Source organism: Lissotriton vulgaris, chromosome 11 (genome assembly GCF_964263255.1).
Source record: "Lissotriton vulgaris chromosome 11, aLisVul1.2, whole genome shotgun sequence".
NCBI lineage: Eukaryota > Metazoa > Chordata > Amphibia > Caudata > Salamandridae > Lissotriton > Lissotriton vulgaris.
In genome coordinates, this window is record NC_141699.1 from 652,388,303 (window position 1) to 652,404,281 (window position 15,979).

At 42.5% G+C, this 15,979-nt stretch overlaps 1 protein-coding gene across 1 annotated transcript in view; it reads left to right on the plus strand.

Annotated features, from left to right (window-relative positions):
- LOC147683289 (uncharacterized) overlaps positions 1 to 15,979 on the plus strand; it is a 1,765,034-nt gene that overhangs the window by 427 nt on the left and 1,748,628 nt on the right. The window lies entirely within an intron of this gene.

Genomic DNA, 15,979 nt, shown 5'->3' on the forward strand with positions numbered 1-15,979 from the left:
ATTGCTGTAGATGGGCTTGTAAAAAGATTGTGAGTTTCAGCTACAATAACTCAGCTATGTATGAAATAGACACCTTTATCAATTGTGAAACCTCCTTTGTTGTATATATTATAGCTTGCACATGCGGACAGATTTACGTGGGCAGCACGATAAGAAGACTCAGGGACAGGATGATGGAACATATCAGGGCATGGAAGAATGGGGACACCAGATACCCAATTGCTGCTCATTTTGTTCAGAATATTGATAATCAGGGAGAACACCAATTTTGTTACCATGGAATAGAACATGTGACTCAGGACCCTAGAGGAGGTAACAGAACTCTGAAACTCAGGCGTAGGGAAGTACTGTGGATTATGAAATTGAAATCGGTGCAACAGGGGCTTAATATTGATAATGAATACCAGTACTTCTTGGGCAATGAGTAATAACTGTGTGGATTTCTGACCAAATTATGTTTTCTGCATATTGAGTGATTACTGATTATGTTTACTGTATGCCTGTTGCTGACATCTGGTTGCTATTTGGTACTAGACTGTACAGGGACACTTGTTCCCTATAGGATATTGTATGATTTCGCTTCACATATATCTGTATTCTGTTCTATGTTGAATGACAGTTAGTAGTTAGGATAAAATTGCACTTTCGGTTGCCTTTCTTTTGGCTAACTGACTAACATTTATCCTTCATGAACACTACTCACCCATACCTATGGAATAAGATGTATGCATATCATGGTTGTAATTGGAGCTCTTTTTATACTTTGTAGTTGGAAACAGACTAGTACATTATCCCGAAATTTGCGGTGGTGTGCAGGGTCTGATTTAGAACTAGGAATATTTTTGCGTCAGCCCGATCGAAACCGGGGTATTTATCTTTGATAGATGATAATAATTTTGACGAAGCTTCTAGCTGACGATACTAAGGATACATAGGCATCAGACATATACTGATGCCCGTTTTGATTATTGGAACATGTTTTATAAATGGCGCCCGTACTCGAGGGTAGGCGCCGGTCTATACTTTCTTAAACAGTACGAACATGTTACAAGATGGCGCCCAATTATATTCCTACATAAGGACATTCCAAGATGGCGCTTATGCTAGACGCCAGTTCTTGGTAACGTCGGACGAGACAGGACACGTTACGATTGCGCGGAACACAGGTAAATAAAAGGAAACGTGGGCTAGGAGCCTTACCGATATTTCGATTAATATAACGGGCTAAAATACTAAGATACCATTTATGTATTCTTTAGGTGGTCGTGAAATTAGAAGGAACTAAAATTTTGGTGAGTGACGGAGAGCTTTAAATATTATAAGCTTTACCTACATGCTTATGGGCTATGACACATTGTCATTATTTTGACACAGATAGCCGCTTATTGGATCTTGAGAAGATAACGACCCTGTGCATAATATATTATAGTAAAACCGTGGGTAAGTCTATGCAGTCTCATAGGAGTTATTTTGGACATGTACATATGAAAACGATTTAGTGAGATGCCTATGCTTATCTAATGGTAAATTGTTTGGACTGTGTTACATGGACCTTAAATTGGGGAATGACATGTACTATTTTGCTGTTTATAGTGCAGTGGATAGGTGAAGCTAAAGTTATTACTCTGTTGAACACACTAGATGATATATACTGGATGAGTGTTATAGGATACACCTTATTGTCTAAGCGTTTTCCAGCAGGATATTCTGAGTGTCATATATTTATTTTGATTCCAGTGGAAAATATAGATGAGTGGAGAATTGAATGCTGTATACAAGTGCTGGATTGGATTAGATGAGAATACGAAGGTAAAAGATTTTGAACTATAACATAGGGGGTGAAGTTTAAACTCTCTGTTGGCAAACAATTTCTGTTTGAAACCTAATGTGGATTATTCGGTTACTCTACGGATATTAGAGTAAGTGTAGAAGGAATATATGATTTTCGATATGCCTCTGTTTTTCAGAATGATTAGTGTTTCACGCTGTGAGGACCATATTAAAGTGATTGAAAACTGTTAAATTCAGAGGTGATATTTTACCCATACCAAGATTAATTTTCTTGGTTGGAGGGTTCTTACTTGTATCACATTTTGGGTGCATATTCATACTGAAGTGGCTTTTGACTATTTTCTTTCCTACCTCAAACCCTTCACTCTGCAGGCTTTTATCTTACTAGATGGTGGTTGGTACTGTCCCACCTCTATAGCAATTTATATGTAATACATACAATGATTATGGGATATGTTTTGTTTGATTACAGCCCTGAAGAAGTCGAGGTATTATTAAGTGCACGACGAAACACGTGTTGGCTGCTGTAATCAACATTGAATATTCTGTGAAATAAACTACAAGGACTTTTCATATTGGAAGTTGACTCTTTTTGACATTGACTTTGGAAGTTATACTTATTAATTCGACTCCGGAGGATTGGAGTTACTTGCCAAATATACATTTGAATTATACGAGTGAACTGTGGGTGTGTGCTCAGAGGTTATTGTACATAAGCGTGGAAGGGTATACTCAGATGTGAGTCCCTTGCTCATTGCACCATCAGGATTCAAGCAAGCCGGGCTGACGACAGCTGAAATGCCAGAAACCGGTCCCCGGAAGCTTGTTTCCTTCCCAGTGTAAGAATTGGCTTGGTAGTTTGGTTTGCCCTGTTCCCATCATGCACTGGGACAGGAACAGACTAATTTGCATATAGCCAGGTTCTGATCTGGGATGGTGCAGTGAGCTAAAAAACGGTGTTGGATCTAGCCCTGATCTCTTGACTGGGTGAGAGTATTCTGCTTAATTCAGAAACTCTGTCCATCACCACCCCTTGTTGTTAAATATTTTGTCCACCATAAGCGTGGAAGGGTATACTCAGATGTAAGTCCCTTGCTCATTGCACCATCAGGATTCAAGCAAGCCGGGCCCACGACGGCTGAAATGCCAGAAACCGGTCCCCGGAAGCTTGTTTCCTTCCCAGTGTAAGAATTGGCTTGGTAGTTTGGTTTGCCCTGTTCCCATCATGCACTGGGACAGGAACAGACTAATTTGCATATAGCCAGGTTCTGAGCTGGGATGGTGCAGTGAGCTAAAAAACGGTTTTGGATCTAGCCCTGATCTCTTGACTGGGTGAGAGTATTCTGCTTAATTCAGAAACTCTGTCCATCACCACCCCTTGTTGTTAAGCTTTCTAAAAGTGGCATATTCAAAATCAGAATTTAAAATCTGAATTCACCATAAGTTAGTATTTTAAATTTCAATTCCAAAGACTCTAAACATGAACTGGCTACCTGTTCTCACTTGTAAATTTACAACTCGTTAATTGTAAAAAGGTAACACCAATGTTATCCTATGGGAGAGGTAGGCCGTGCAGTAGTGAAAAATGAATGTATGAAATTTTCACTACCAGAACATGTAAAACTTAAAAGTACATGTCCTACTTTTTAAATACATGGCACCATGCCCTCTGGGGTTTCCAAGGCCTACCCTAGGGGTAACTTACATGTAGTAAAAAGGAAGGTTCAGACCTGTCAAATGGGTTATTTTGCCAGGTCAAAATTGCAGATTAAAACTACACACACAGACTGCACAGGCCTGAGACATGTTTATAATGCTACTTGAATGGGTGGCACAATCAGAGCTGCAGGGCCACTTGTAGCGTTTAGTTTACAGGCCCTGGGCACACGTAGTGCCACATTTCTGGGGACTTATATATAAATTAAATATGTCAGTTGTGGATAACCCAATTTTCCATGTTTAGAGGAGAGAGCACCAGCTTTTTAGCACTAGTTAGCAGTAGTAAAGTACACAGAGTCCTAAGGCCAACAAATACGAATTCAGCAAAAAATTGGAGGACCCTGCAGAAAGGGTCAAATCCAAAATCCCTATGGGCATGTATGTGTATCACATGCCACCCTCACAAATGCCAAATAGGGCATTTTTAAAAGAATCGCAAATTACCACCAACTACAAGTTGGTGGTAAATTGCGATTTCTTAACACAAATTCGCAATTTAAAAATGTTTCATACATATCATTTAAGGAATCGCAAAATTTGAGATTCCTTGAATGCTATGGCAAAATAAGGAATCACAAATTATTGCGATTCCTTAAATTGCGATTTTTTCATACATAAGAAAAAATGCAAAAAGGCCGTTTGGGAGTCGCAAAGGCCAAAATTCTGCGAATTTCGGCCTTTGCGAGTCGGAAAGCCTTGATACATCTGGCCCCAAATTAGGGAAATTAGAATCTAGCTAAATGTTATGAAAAACATTTCAATCATTGGAGCAGGTAACCTCTAGATTAACTTTGCACATGAGGTGCTAGGGAGCTGCGCATAACATATTTACCACCATTATTTTTTGGGATAAAGTACCCCCACCATACATTATTAGGCTATTGCAAGTCACGAGGAGTTCCATGAACATAGAGGAAAGAGGCCAAAGGTTGAATTCCTTTATAAGGTCATGGAACTCCGAGGGGTACTTTATTCCTTCTATCACATAGCCACACCAACACCAATTCCACAAAATGCTCAAATAATTGGTGTGTTGCTCTTTCATATGAAAGAAATAGGATGTTTTTAAACGTTAGGAATAAGATTAGAATTTCTGGTGCAAATTTAAACACACTAAAACGCATTTCGTTTGTTGCAAAATTATATTAGAATCAGTTTAATATAAGTCATATTTAAAAAAAATAGTTATAGCTCTTAATGTGTAGAAACATGCAGAACATTTCTATCTTTCCTATAATTACCTGCATCATGTCAAAATAAACATTGTGCCATAAATATCTCCTTTCTCAGCATCACTGTTCATCTAGAAAACCAGAGCAGAAAAAGGAAAAGCCACGTTTTGTTTTAGTTTTGGAAACTACAGCTTTAATTATGGTCTGTGACCAGCCTTTCCCCTTGACTGCTGGCTCATGAAGCTACATTGTGACATTAGAACTCAACTGTAATATGTTATCACATTTGACCATTAGAAACCAGCTTTGATACAGGGATTTCAGACTCTCATGTATTATACTAGTGTAATAATCACACCACTGTTGATACTAATATGATGAGTGTCTACAGTGGATCTCAATTTTCCTTCATGCCATTCAAGCACCACGTACAATGTGCATCATTATGTCAAGAATGCTTAGAATACGTTATGAATAACCAACCATCTGATTGTTCAGTTTTCCCCCATTTAACCCTAGGCACATGTATATATTTCCACCATCACTCCAGACCCACACACCAACATCATGTCACCTGTAGAATGCAACTCTTTATCATACTGCCACATCACTCACACGCCTTGAGAAAACTATTCACCCCCTCGTATGGCAAATCAGATTTAATCAGGACAAACTATTGTAAGGCCAACTGGCCAAGTCTGGTGAGTAAGCTGGAGCTGACAAAGAAAGGTGTTGTGTTCATTCAGAAAGTGAATGAGCAATAAAGATGCCTTTAAATCTGTTACTATATTGTCACATTTGCTGTGTGCTAAAATAAAGAGGTCAAATGTCAGAATATGTCTTCTAACAAATTGCTATTTGTTTTATCCTAGAGATTGGCACCAACTTTTTTTTCCCTGACTGAAAAGTTAGAGTGTTTTATAAAGTGAACTGTCTGATAATCCAGCTGGGCACACAGGATTTACATACCTTGTAAATGAACTGTGCAAATATTTCAAAATATTGTTCAGTAGTTAGGAAACCTTTTTTTGTAATTCTGAAGTGAGATCGAAACAAAGATTTTATTAGGGTCAAAACAAATTCAAATACTTTGCTTGGTGATGTGCAAATGATAAATATTTGCTGAAACCCGATTTCCACACATTATTGTGTGAGTGGGAAAGTTTGTGGCCATTACAATGGAAAATGTTTGTAAATGACAGAGTGCTGCCACATCATGCTTTAGTAATATATTTATTAAAAGTGAGAGTTTTTAAATATGAACTGAGAAACATTCCTGCCCTGATGACAATTTTATTAGTGAACTAAGAGGCAAGTCAGGATTCATGCATACCCTATATATGGGCTTGATTTTTATTATGAAACACACAAAAGGTGATGGGAGGCTGCTTGCAAAACGTCTTACCATTGACAACAGCTTGGTGTAGCACTACAACCGATCATTCTTTTGCCCACCATGCCACCTCAGTTTGGACCAGCCATATGCAAATCGGTCATGACCCTGCTATTCATGGTAACAGTCCATTCTGAACTGGCAAGCAGGGTCCTCCCTGAACTGGAACACAAGCACCTAGAACCGTTTGCACCCTAGTTATGTGCTCATTGGCCGGGTACATCTTGGTTCCAATGACACCGTGAGCACGTAACCCACATCTGGGCATACCTATGCCACTTAGGGTGGTACATGAAACACACAAAAGGTCTTCTTGCAATAAGTCTAACCACTGGCAATAGCACGGGGTAGTACTCCAACCCATTGTTCTTTTGATCACCATGCCACCTCAGTTTAGACCCAACCATATGCAAATCAGTCTTGACCCTGCACCCCAGCCCGAACTGTCAAGCCAGGTATTTCCGAACCCAGGCCCTGTTTCGCACTCGTTATGGGCTCATCATCCGGGTGCAGCTTGGTTCTAGTGAGTCTCTTTCAATCAATCAATCAGGATTTGAAGAGCAAGGCTGCTTCACCCTTGAGGGTCTCGAGGCGCTGTATAATATAAACTGTTGAGAAAGTGGACTTGCCTCTGAAATTATTTAAAGGGAGTTGGGCCACAGCGCATTCCTTGGGTTGTCTGCCCCTGCCAGACAATTCCACCAACATTTTTGTCCTTTACGAGGATATGTCAGGGCTTTGTAGTATTGCCCTTGCCAGACCCTGCCACCAGTATAACAAGCTTCTCAGCCCTTTCGCCTCTGAGGCTCACAGAGAGTGCCTAGGGCATCAGGGACAACGTATCTCAGTCTCCTGCACTTCCAGCAAATGCTCCAGCTAAATCATTTAGTGGGTCCTTTCTGGCACAGCCACCCTGTCTGAGGCTGGATCCAACATTTCCTCTAGGGTGGCAAGTGAGTCCTCCAAATTATCCATCAGGGATCCACCCTCCCATTTATTGTTATCCTGGTGCAACTTCCACTGACCCTGGGTTGCGGTTCAGTGAGGACCTAACCTGGAAGTTCAGGCCGGACGGTTCCTATTGCAGCCGGGTCAACACTGATTTGCATATGCTGGGGTCCAAACTGAGGTGTCATTATGACTGAAAAACAATGTGTTGGGATGCGGCCTCAAATGATTGTCAGTGGCTGAGATTAATTCAAGCATTCCATTCATCATCTTGTATTTTGATGCCCTGAGTGTCCAAGTATGCCCAGCTGTGGGTCCGGTGCTCATTTTTCCACTGTAGCCAAGCTAGGACTGGCTGGTGGACGTTAATAAGGGCTAAACCATTCCTGGGTTGCTTGTGTTCCGGTTTAGGGAGGACCTTGCCTGGCAGTTCGGGCTATACTGTCAAGGGTCAAGATACATTTGCATATGGCTGGGTTCAAAGTAAGTGGCATCATTTGCGAAGAATGATGGATTCTGATGCGGTCCAAGCAATTGCCAGTGGCTGAGATTAACTCAAACATTTCATCAGTCACCTAGTTTTCTGATCCCTTAAGGGTTGCAGGTATGCCCAGATGTGCTCACTGTGCCACTGGAACCAAGCTATACCTGTCTGATGAGCCCTGCTAAGGGCAAAATCGATCCTCGGTGCTTGCGTTCCAGTTCAGGGAGGACCTGGCTTAGCAGTTTGGGCTGGACTATTCCTATTGGAGCAGGGTCAAGACTGGTTTGCATACGGTGGGTCCAAACAGAGGTGACATGGTGGTTGAAAAAACAAGATGTCCTAAGTGTGACGGGTCTTATGCTCGCTATGTCACTGGAACCAAACTACACCTGGCTAAGGAGCCCAAATAAGGGCAAAACCGGTCCTGGGTTGATTGTGTTCCGGGTCAGGAAGGACCAGGCCTCGCACTTCGGGTTGGACTAGTCCCATTAGAGCAAGGCCAAGACTGATTTGCATATAGCTGGGTCAAAACTGAGGTCACCTGTTAAGCGAAAAACTATGGATTGGGATGCAGCCTAGCATTTGCCAGTGGCTAAGATTCAATTAAGCGTTTCATCCGTTGCCTTGTTTTTTGATGTCCTAAGTGTGGAGGGTATTCACAAGCATGGGTCCCATACTTACGGTGTCACTTGAACCAAACTACTCCTGTCTAAGGAGCCCTAATAAGGGCAAACCCGGTCCTGGGTTGCTTGCGTTCCGGTTCAGGGAAGACCAGGCCTGGCAATTCGGGTTGGACTAGTCCCATTAGAGCAGGGCCAAGACTGATTTGCATATAGCTAGGTTACAGCTAAAGTCGCTTGATCGGTGAAAAACAATGGATTCGGATGCAGCCAAGCAATTGCCGGTGGGTAAGATTAAATTAAGTGTTTCATCCATTACCTTGTTTTTTGATGCCCTAAATGTGACAGCCATGTCCATAAGTGGGTTCCGTGCTCACTGTGCCACGCTATACCTGGCATATGAGCCATGATAAGGGCAAAACCGTCCCTGGGTTGCGGGTGTTCCAGTTCAGCAAGGATCTGGCCAGGCAGTTTGGGCTAGACTGTTCCCATTGGAGCAGGGTCAGGACTGATTTTCATATGGCGGGGTCCAAACTGAAGTGGCATGGTGGGCAAAAAATGATGAATTGAGATGAGGTGCCCAGTGATGGCAAGTGGCTGAGACTAATTCAATCATTCCATCCATATCCTTGTGTTTTGATGCCCTAAGTGTGACAGGTTTACCCAGAAGTGCATCCCGTGCTCTCTGTGCCACTGGAGCCTAGTTATAACTGGCTGATGAACCTAATAAGGATTAACCTGGTTCTGGGTTTATTGTGTTCCAGTTCAGGAAGGACCTGGCCTAGCGGTGTGGGCTGGACTGTTCCCATTGGAGCAGGGTTAAGGCTTATTTGCCTATAGTTGGGTCCAAACTGAGTGGCATGGTGGGTAAAAAACAATGGATTGGGATGCGGTGCCAAGCAATTGCCAGTGGCTGGGATTGATTCAAGAATTCCATCCTACACCTTGCTTTTTGATGCACGTTCCACCTCAAGCAGGGTTGCTGACTGGTGATCACATGTTCTTTTTTTGCAGCAAGAAGTGGATGGCCATTTGCCTAAAGGGGTCATAGAGAGGGTTCCGGCCTCAGAACTATGAACCAGGTGTTACTCCTGCTATTTCTCTTTGTCAAAGAAGGATGGATGCGTTTGATCAATTTTAGATCTTGGCACTCTCAAAACGTTCCTTTGAAAGGACAAATTCAGATGTTTACACTAGCCTGTATGTGCTAGATTCTGAGACTGCATGGTAAAGTTGGACTTGAAGGATGCTTATTTCCACACTTCCATCCTGATGTCCCACAGGTGCTATCTGAAGTTCACAGTGGGCCAGGAGCATTTTCAGCTTGCAGTGCACTTCAATGACTGGCTGATTGGATGTTCAAAGCTTAGTCACCCCCAAGCAGTCCTAGATCACCTTCAGACAACAGCAAAGCTCCTAACACTGTTGGAGTTCACTATCAGCATACCAAAGTCAGACCTGACTCCTTCCCAGCTGCATTTAATCATTGGAGCCTTTCTGAATATGGTACAGATCCATGCTTTCTCCTAGAGTGGAGAGTCCAAGACAGTTTTTTAAAATTTGTTTTTTTTTGGCATTTAAATTATACAAACAATAAGGTCAACATATCGACAACGAATAGAGCAAAATATACAAGAACGAAAAATTCAATGCCACATAGATAATTCAATGTAAACGACGAGCGTAGTCTGGTAGAAATATAAACAAATCTGTAGAGCGCCACCGACACAGTATTGGGGGAAATCAATGATTAACCTATATATTGCAATGCAGGGCTACTAATGGACAGGTTAAATAGACCTACAGAGAGGGAAGGGCACATATTGATCTGAGAGATTAATGGCCATATTTCCAATGTGCATGTCGGCTACGGCGTTGACACTGGGGAGGAAGGGTCAGAAGCCAGTTGACGAAGCCATAATGTGACAGGTTCTCAAATATATTAATGGGTCGGGATCTAAGTTTCCAAAAAGTGGAGAGTTGTTCCTGGTAGATTGTGACGTCTGCCCCAATGTATGGCCACTCTGCGTTTAGGAAGTAGCAGCAACATGGCAGTGAGGTGACGATAAGTAGGTGGAATATACTTAACATAACTCAAGAGACCTACCAATGGAGAGCAAGATATCCCTTGACCTGTAATCATTTGGATATGTGCACATACCTCCTCCCAGTAAGCTGCAATCTTTGGGCATTGCCAGGCAAGGTCCAGGAAGGAAGCATGTGTGGTCCTGCAGCGCAGACAACATGAGTGAGGGACTAAACCTATCTGAAACAGTTGTAAGGGTGTGCAATATAATCGATGTAAAAAATTTGAAATGGATTAAACGTAAGCAATAGTTGGGTGACAGAAGCTCTAGCTGTCCGTAGCAGAAAAGACGCTGTGCATCTGTAAGGGCTTGATCAAGCCTGCCCTCCATTATTCTAGAGCTGTAGAAATTATAATCGGAGATGAGCTCTGCGTGGAATTATAGAGGCGTGTTATTAGCTTGTGTGGAGAGGGGTTCGTTAGAACATGTTCCAGTGCCGGAAGTATTGGAGGTGGGGCTGGGAATTTGGTGTGATGTGCAACGCACGATGCACGCAGCTGATAATAGAGGAGGGTATCAAGAAATGTAATAGATGGAGCCTCTGTACCTTGTAGAGACGAAAGGAATTGTCCAATTGGGTACAAGTAAGAAAACCGTATTGCATTGTGTTTGTGAGTGTGTGTAATGGCTTCTTTATCTAAAAGTGGAAGGATCTGGGGATTGTTGGCAAGTGGAATAGAGGGGGCTCTTTTGCGCAATCCCTCCCATGCCCATCGGAGAGTTTACACAGTGTTTACCCGGTCTGCATCGTACTTGCTGTACGACCCAACATGTTTACGATTCGTACGGTTCACCTTGAGGGTCCGTGTTGTACGGATTTTCCCTTGCTATTCGTACGGTTCACAACGATTCGGTCGTATATTTTTCCTACGAATCGTACTATGGGATTCGGACGGTAATTGGACGAGTCGTACGGAAAGGGCTACGAATTTCATTCGGTAGTACGGATTAGTTTACCGAATCAGAATTGACCCCAAAGTGTGATGTCTGCGTACATAGAAATTACCAACCCTCTTGTAGAGAATCCAAAACCCCTGTTGGCATGGTATTGACAAAGTCTTGCCACTAGTGGCTCTGTCGCGATGGCAAATAGGATCGGGCATCCTTGGCGAGTGCCCAGTGATGTTGGGAGGTGTCGGAGATGTGTAGAGTAGGCAAAATTGTTTAACAAAGGTAGGGCTAAACCCAAGTCTAGCCAGGAGTGGAAAAGGGTACGCCCAATCCAACAAATCAAACGCTTTAGTGACATCAAGTAATGCAACTACCGCAGAAACATTGGGGACAAGATGATGTATAACCGCAAATAGTGTACGTAGATTGTGAGCTGTTGAATGGCCCAGAATGAACCCAGACTGCTTGGGGCATGCAATCATGGGTAATAGTGGTTGTAGTCTGTTTGCCAGTAGTTTGGCATATACTTTGTTATCAACATTGATTAACAAGAGGGGTCGGTAGTAATCGCAGAGATTGGCGGACTTCCCCGGTTTGAGGAGTGTTATAATCGTAGCTTCCCTTAAGGATAGCCCAGGGCTCCTGACTTTAAATAATCCTGATACATTGCAAGGCGGTGTGGGGCCAACAAGGGGGCATATTCCTAAAAGATGGTGGGGGGGAGCCTGTCTATATCTGGTGCCTTATCTCCAAGTAGGCCTTGTATGACCTGCACAATCTCTTCAGTAGTGATAGGATCATTGAGATAAGCCCAGTGTGCCTGGTCCAGCAAGACAAACTGCACAGTATCAAAGTAATCAGTTAATACAGTCTCGTCTGAGTTGTGGACTATAGATACGTTCTCATGTTGAAAGAATAGGTTTTTTCAACATGAGAAGGTATTGGTGAACATTTAAGAGCAAATTGGTGAACATTTAAGAGCAATCAAGCAGAATGATATTAGATATCCAATAGCAGAACATGTGCGCAATTGCACAGCCCAAGATGTCAGTAGAAGTTTCAGATTTCTTTCGGATAGAACATATTAAAATTGATTCACGAGGTGGAAACAGGGAACTTGTGTTGCAGAGGTGCGAGGCAAGGTGGATCATGCGCTTGAAAGCCATAGAGGACGGCTTGAATTTTGATCAGGAGCTACAATATTTTTGGGGTGACTGAGTATGAAACGTATGACTGGTCAACAGGAACGTTACAAGTTGGATCTAAGTTGATCAAGCTGAGACTGTTATTTCCCTCTGATTGGTCTAAATATCAAGCGTTGCTGTGGAATTGTAATAGATACACGATATGTAAAATACAGGATATGGGAGCAAGTATATTTGAGCCTTAATGTGACGGGAGCGTCCGAGCTACAAGCAGTATTATAACTCAAGTGATCTTTTAGGCGGGATGTGGGGCAAAGTGAGAGCATTATGAACCTAAGATTGAAATGTGAGCTTTCCCGTACCGTCCCGCTTCTATGAGGGTGATTCTAGGTTTTTAGGAGAGAATGGTGTCTAATTCTCGGAATTGGGATCGCCTGCATAACACATGGTTAAATACTGATTAAGTTATTAATTGTGTGTGAAGCTATCCAATATTTAGATGAGATTGGGATTTGATGTTAATGATGAGGCACTACACTTTTTAGGCACAGTATAACGGCTAGGGATGACATTAATGGGTTCACCCCTGATGCATGACGTCTCAGGAGTATCGGGACTGTCATATGAACTTAGAGCCAGTCGACAGACATACCCGATTTATGTTCTGATTATTCAATTGTTTAATAAATATCACGTCACCACGTATACAAATTCTGGGTTAAAACACACGCCGTTTTAGATTTTGGAGTATTAAAGCACCATGTTAAGATGGCGCCCAAATACCAGGGTTTGGTTGAAGAAGTCTGTCTTTAGTTTCTGAGACGGATTACAACTACCGCGAACCCGGAAGACAGGGGCTGCTCGCCTGTACTCGAGTGCAGTGAGGGAGACGTTATCGGGAGACCGAGGAACAGAGACGAAAGGTAAGAGGGGTGAGCGGTGATAAGCTTTAGATTAGAGAGAAACCAGTGGTGACGGGAGTAAGGGTAACTCGGCTTTCCACATTTTTGTTTTCATATTAGGAGACGCATAGGAATCCTAACTGTGGCATGATAACGATGGCAGCTGTACTTTTTCCAGGCTGCTGTGAGTCTGGATTATACACGGTAGGGAGTTTTCAAAGTTGATATCCGGACTTGTGCTCTTTAAATATATAATGTCATATTTTAAAACCAGGTGTTCCTGGATTTGTATTTCAGATTTGAATTGGGCACGACTGAGGAGTATATGAAGAGGCCAAGTGAAGCCATAGTGATTATTTTTGAAAGGTAAGGGGAGAACAAAATTGGTGAACGCCTTTCTTTTGGTACTGTTTGGATGAATGATCTTTGGCGATTTTAGGCCTTTTTGGAGTGTGAATAAGGTCAGCTTATAGATTCTACTGTTGGAAATCTTGTTTCAGACTCAACTGGCCGCATTAATTGAATGGAACATACATTATTTGTGGTCCGTGCAGTATTAAAAGTGAACTTGGAATCAAGTTGCATCAGATCCAGCATTATTGTGAGATAAGATAGATGATAATGGGTGACTGGATTTCGTAGTAATACTTACAGAGGCTGGGCAGGAGAGAACTTAAAAGTATATATTATGTGTTTATCTAGATTTAGAGACTACTCATATCATGGATATTATAACGAAGTTGAGGACAAAAGTACTAGTATATCGACGCATTATTTTCTCCAGTGAGGTAGGACTTGATTTAATAAGTAAGATGGCTGTTGACTGAGCTCTATATTGATGACGCTTTGCCTCGCATGTTCTGAAATAACAGGAGACCTTATTTTACTTTGATTTAACAGGATCAAATCTTGAGAAACTTTAAGGTACCGGAGTCAATTGACGCACATTTTTGCATATTCTCACATGGGCTATATAGATATAATAACACTATGGTTGATCCAGGGTATTTAATACAATGATCACTATGTCACACTGAACTAGATGTAAAGAAAGAAAAAATGGAATGCTGATTATGGAATTATGTATCAAAGTGTACCTTTTGAAATGTGGTCTAACAAAATAGAGTGTTGTTCCAAAAAAGCATGCTCACTGTAGGCTTGAATAGTCCTTTTGCACATGGTTGAAACAATGTGGGCTCTCTTGGCACTGATGTAAGTGCTGTAGTATGTAATTACAAATGCGCAATTTGTATTATTTCCAGCCCTGATGAAGCCGTAGGTTAACCCTACCACGGCGAAACGCGTTGGCACAAGGGATTGGAATTTGATGAAATTAAACAAGATACCAACAAGAGCCCAACCGAAGTTTTGCAGATTTTTTCATATATTCATAACTGAACTTTAGAAGTGCATGTGTGCTCCGAAACATTGTTTAAGCATTGTTCAATCTCTGATTGAGTTTAGGGAAGTAGGGTGTTCTCTTCCCCGTCTTTTGAATGCACCAAACTTATTATTTGTTATAAAATAGAAGGATCAGGTGCCATACAATATCTCAAGCTATGAAGAGGGGGCGAGCGAAATAGCAAAGTGTCCACAGTTAATTCGTTTTCATGTAGGTCAGTGGCGTTAAAGCAGACGACACCCGGATAAACAAGCATACTATTACGGTTCGCGCCAACATTTATGCCCGCCGCGTGGCCCCAAAACATCGCGAGAGTTGAGGCACAGATGTGAAAGCAAAGATGGACCGAACAATAAACCCACTACGCTGACCCGCAAAAAGAGAAAAGAAAAGGCCAAAGAAAGATAAGAAGAGAAAAAAGGCCATAGAAACAAAGAAAAAACAAAACTCCCATCCCCCAACCCCCCACCCTGCACCCCTGCAGATGACTACAGCCTACCCCCCTAGCAGCGTGCCTGTCGCCCAAGAACCGAAACCCGAAATATAGAAGAAACAGGGAAAAAAGGAAAAGAAATTAAACCCCACCCGAAGAGGGGAAATGGAGGAGGGCTTCGTTCAACACACTCCCGGTCTCTCGCCCCCGTCCTAAGCAACCCCGCTCCGGACTCCGTCAATTCAATAAAACAATCCCGTTAACCAGAATACCACAATAAACAACTCAGACAGCAATCTCAGCCTTGGCCCCGTCGATTAAATTCGCGGAGTCCTTCAGGGGAAGAAAGCCCCATCCTCAAAATGTCAAAAGGTACACAGAAGTTAGCAGGACAGGGGTCCACAGATGAAAAAGGAACGGCAGGTCCCAAATTAGTCGGCTGGTACCAACGATGCCCCTCCCCGTCTCCGAAGCCAGGCTTTATCCCATCCGCCATCTTAATAGACCGACTGGGGAGGGGGGTCGACACAGTCCAAAGCAGTTCACGGTACCAATTGATTATAATTAACTATATGAGCGCCAGTATATCCTTTACAACTAAAAGCATAGACTCTGTAAACAGATTGGTGTTAGATATCCCAGGAGTGTGGAAACCACTGGGGGCGCTAACTAATATCAGTTTGTAGGTTATTTGGCTTTCAGTTCAATATACTGAGTCTCTTTACTCAGGTGTCCAAAGCTGCACCCTGCAGTTCTCCTCCGCAGTGCAGAGGATACATATGGAATTACCAAGGCTGAGGTTCCGAACTGAAGCGATAGCTAAAATGGCAGGGAAGGGGCATAAGTGCCGTGCTGTTTGGTATCTCTTATCTCTGAGACAGCCCCTTGTTTATGTCGTCTGAGGGATGACAGGCATTCTCCACAACACACTGGAGGCCTCAGTTGCCAATCAACTGAATAGCCGCCTGCTGGGGGTTGATTTTAAATATTAA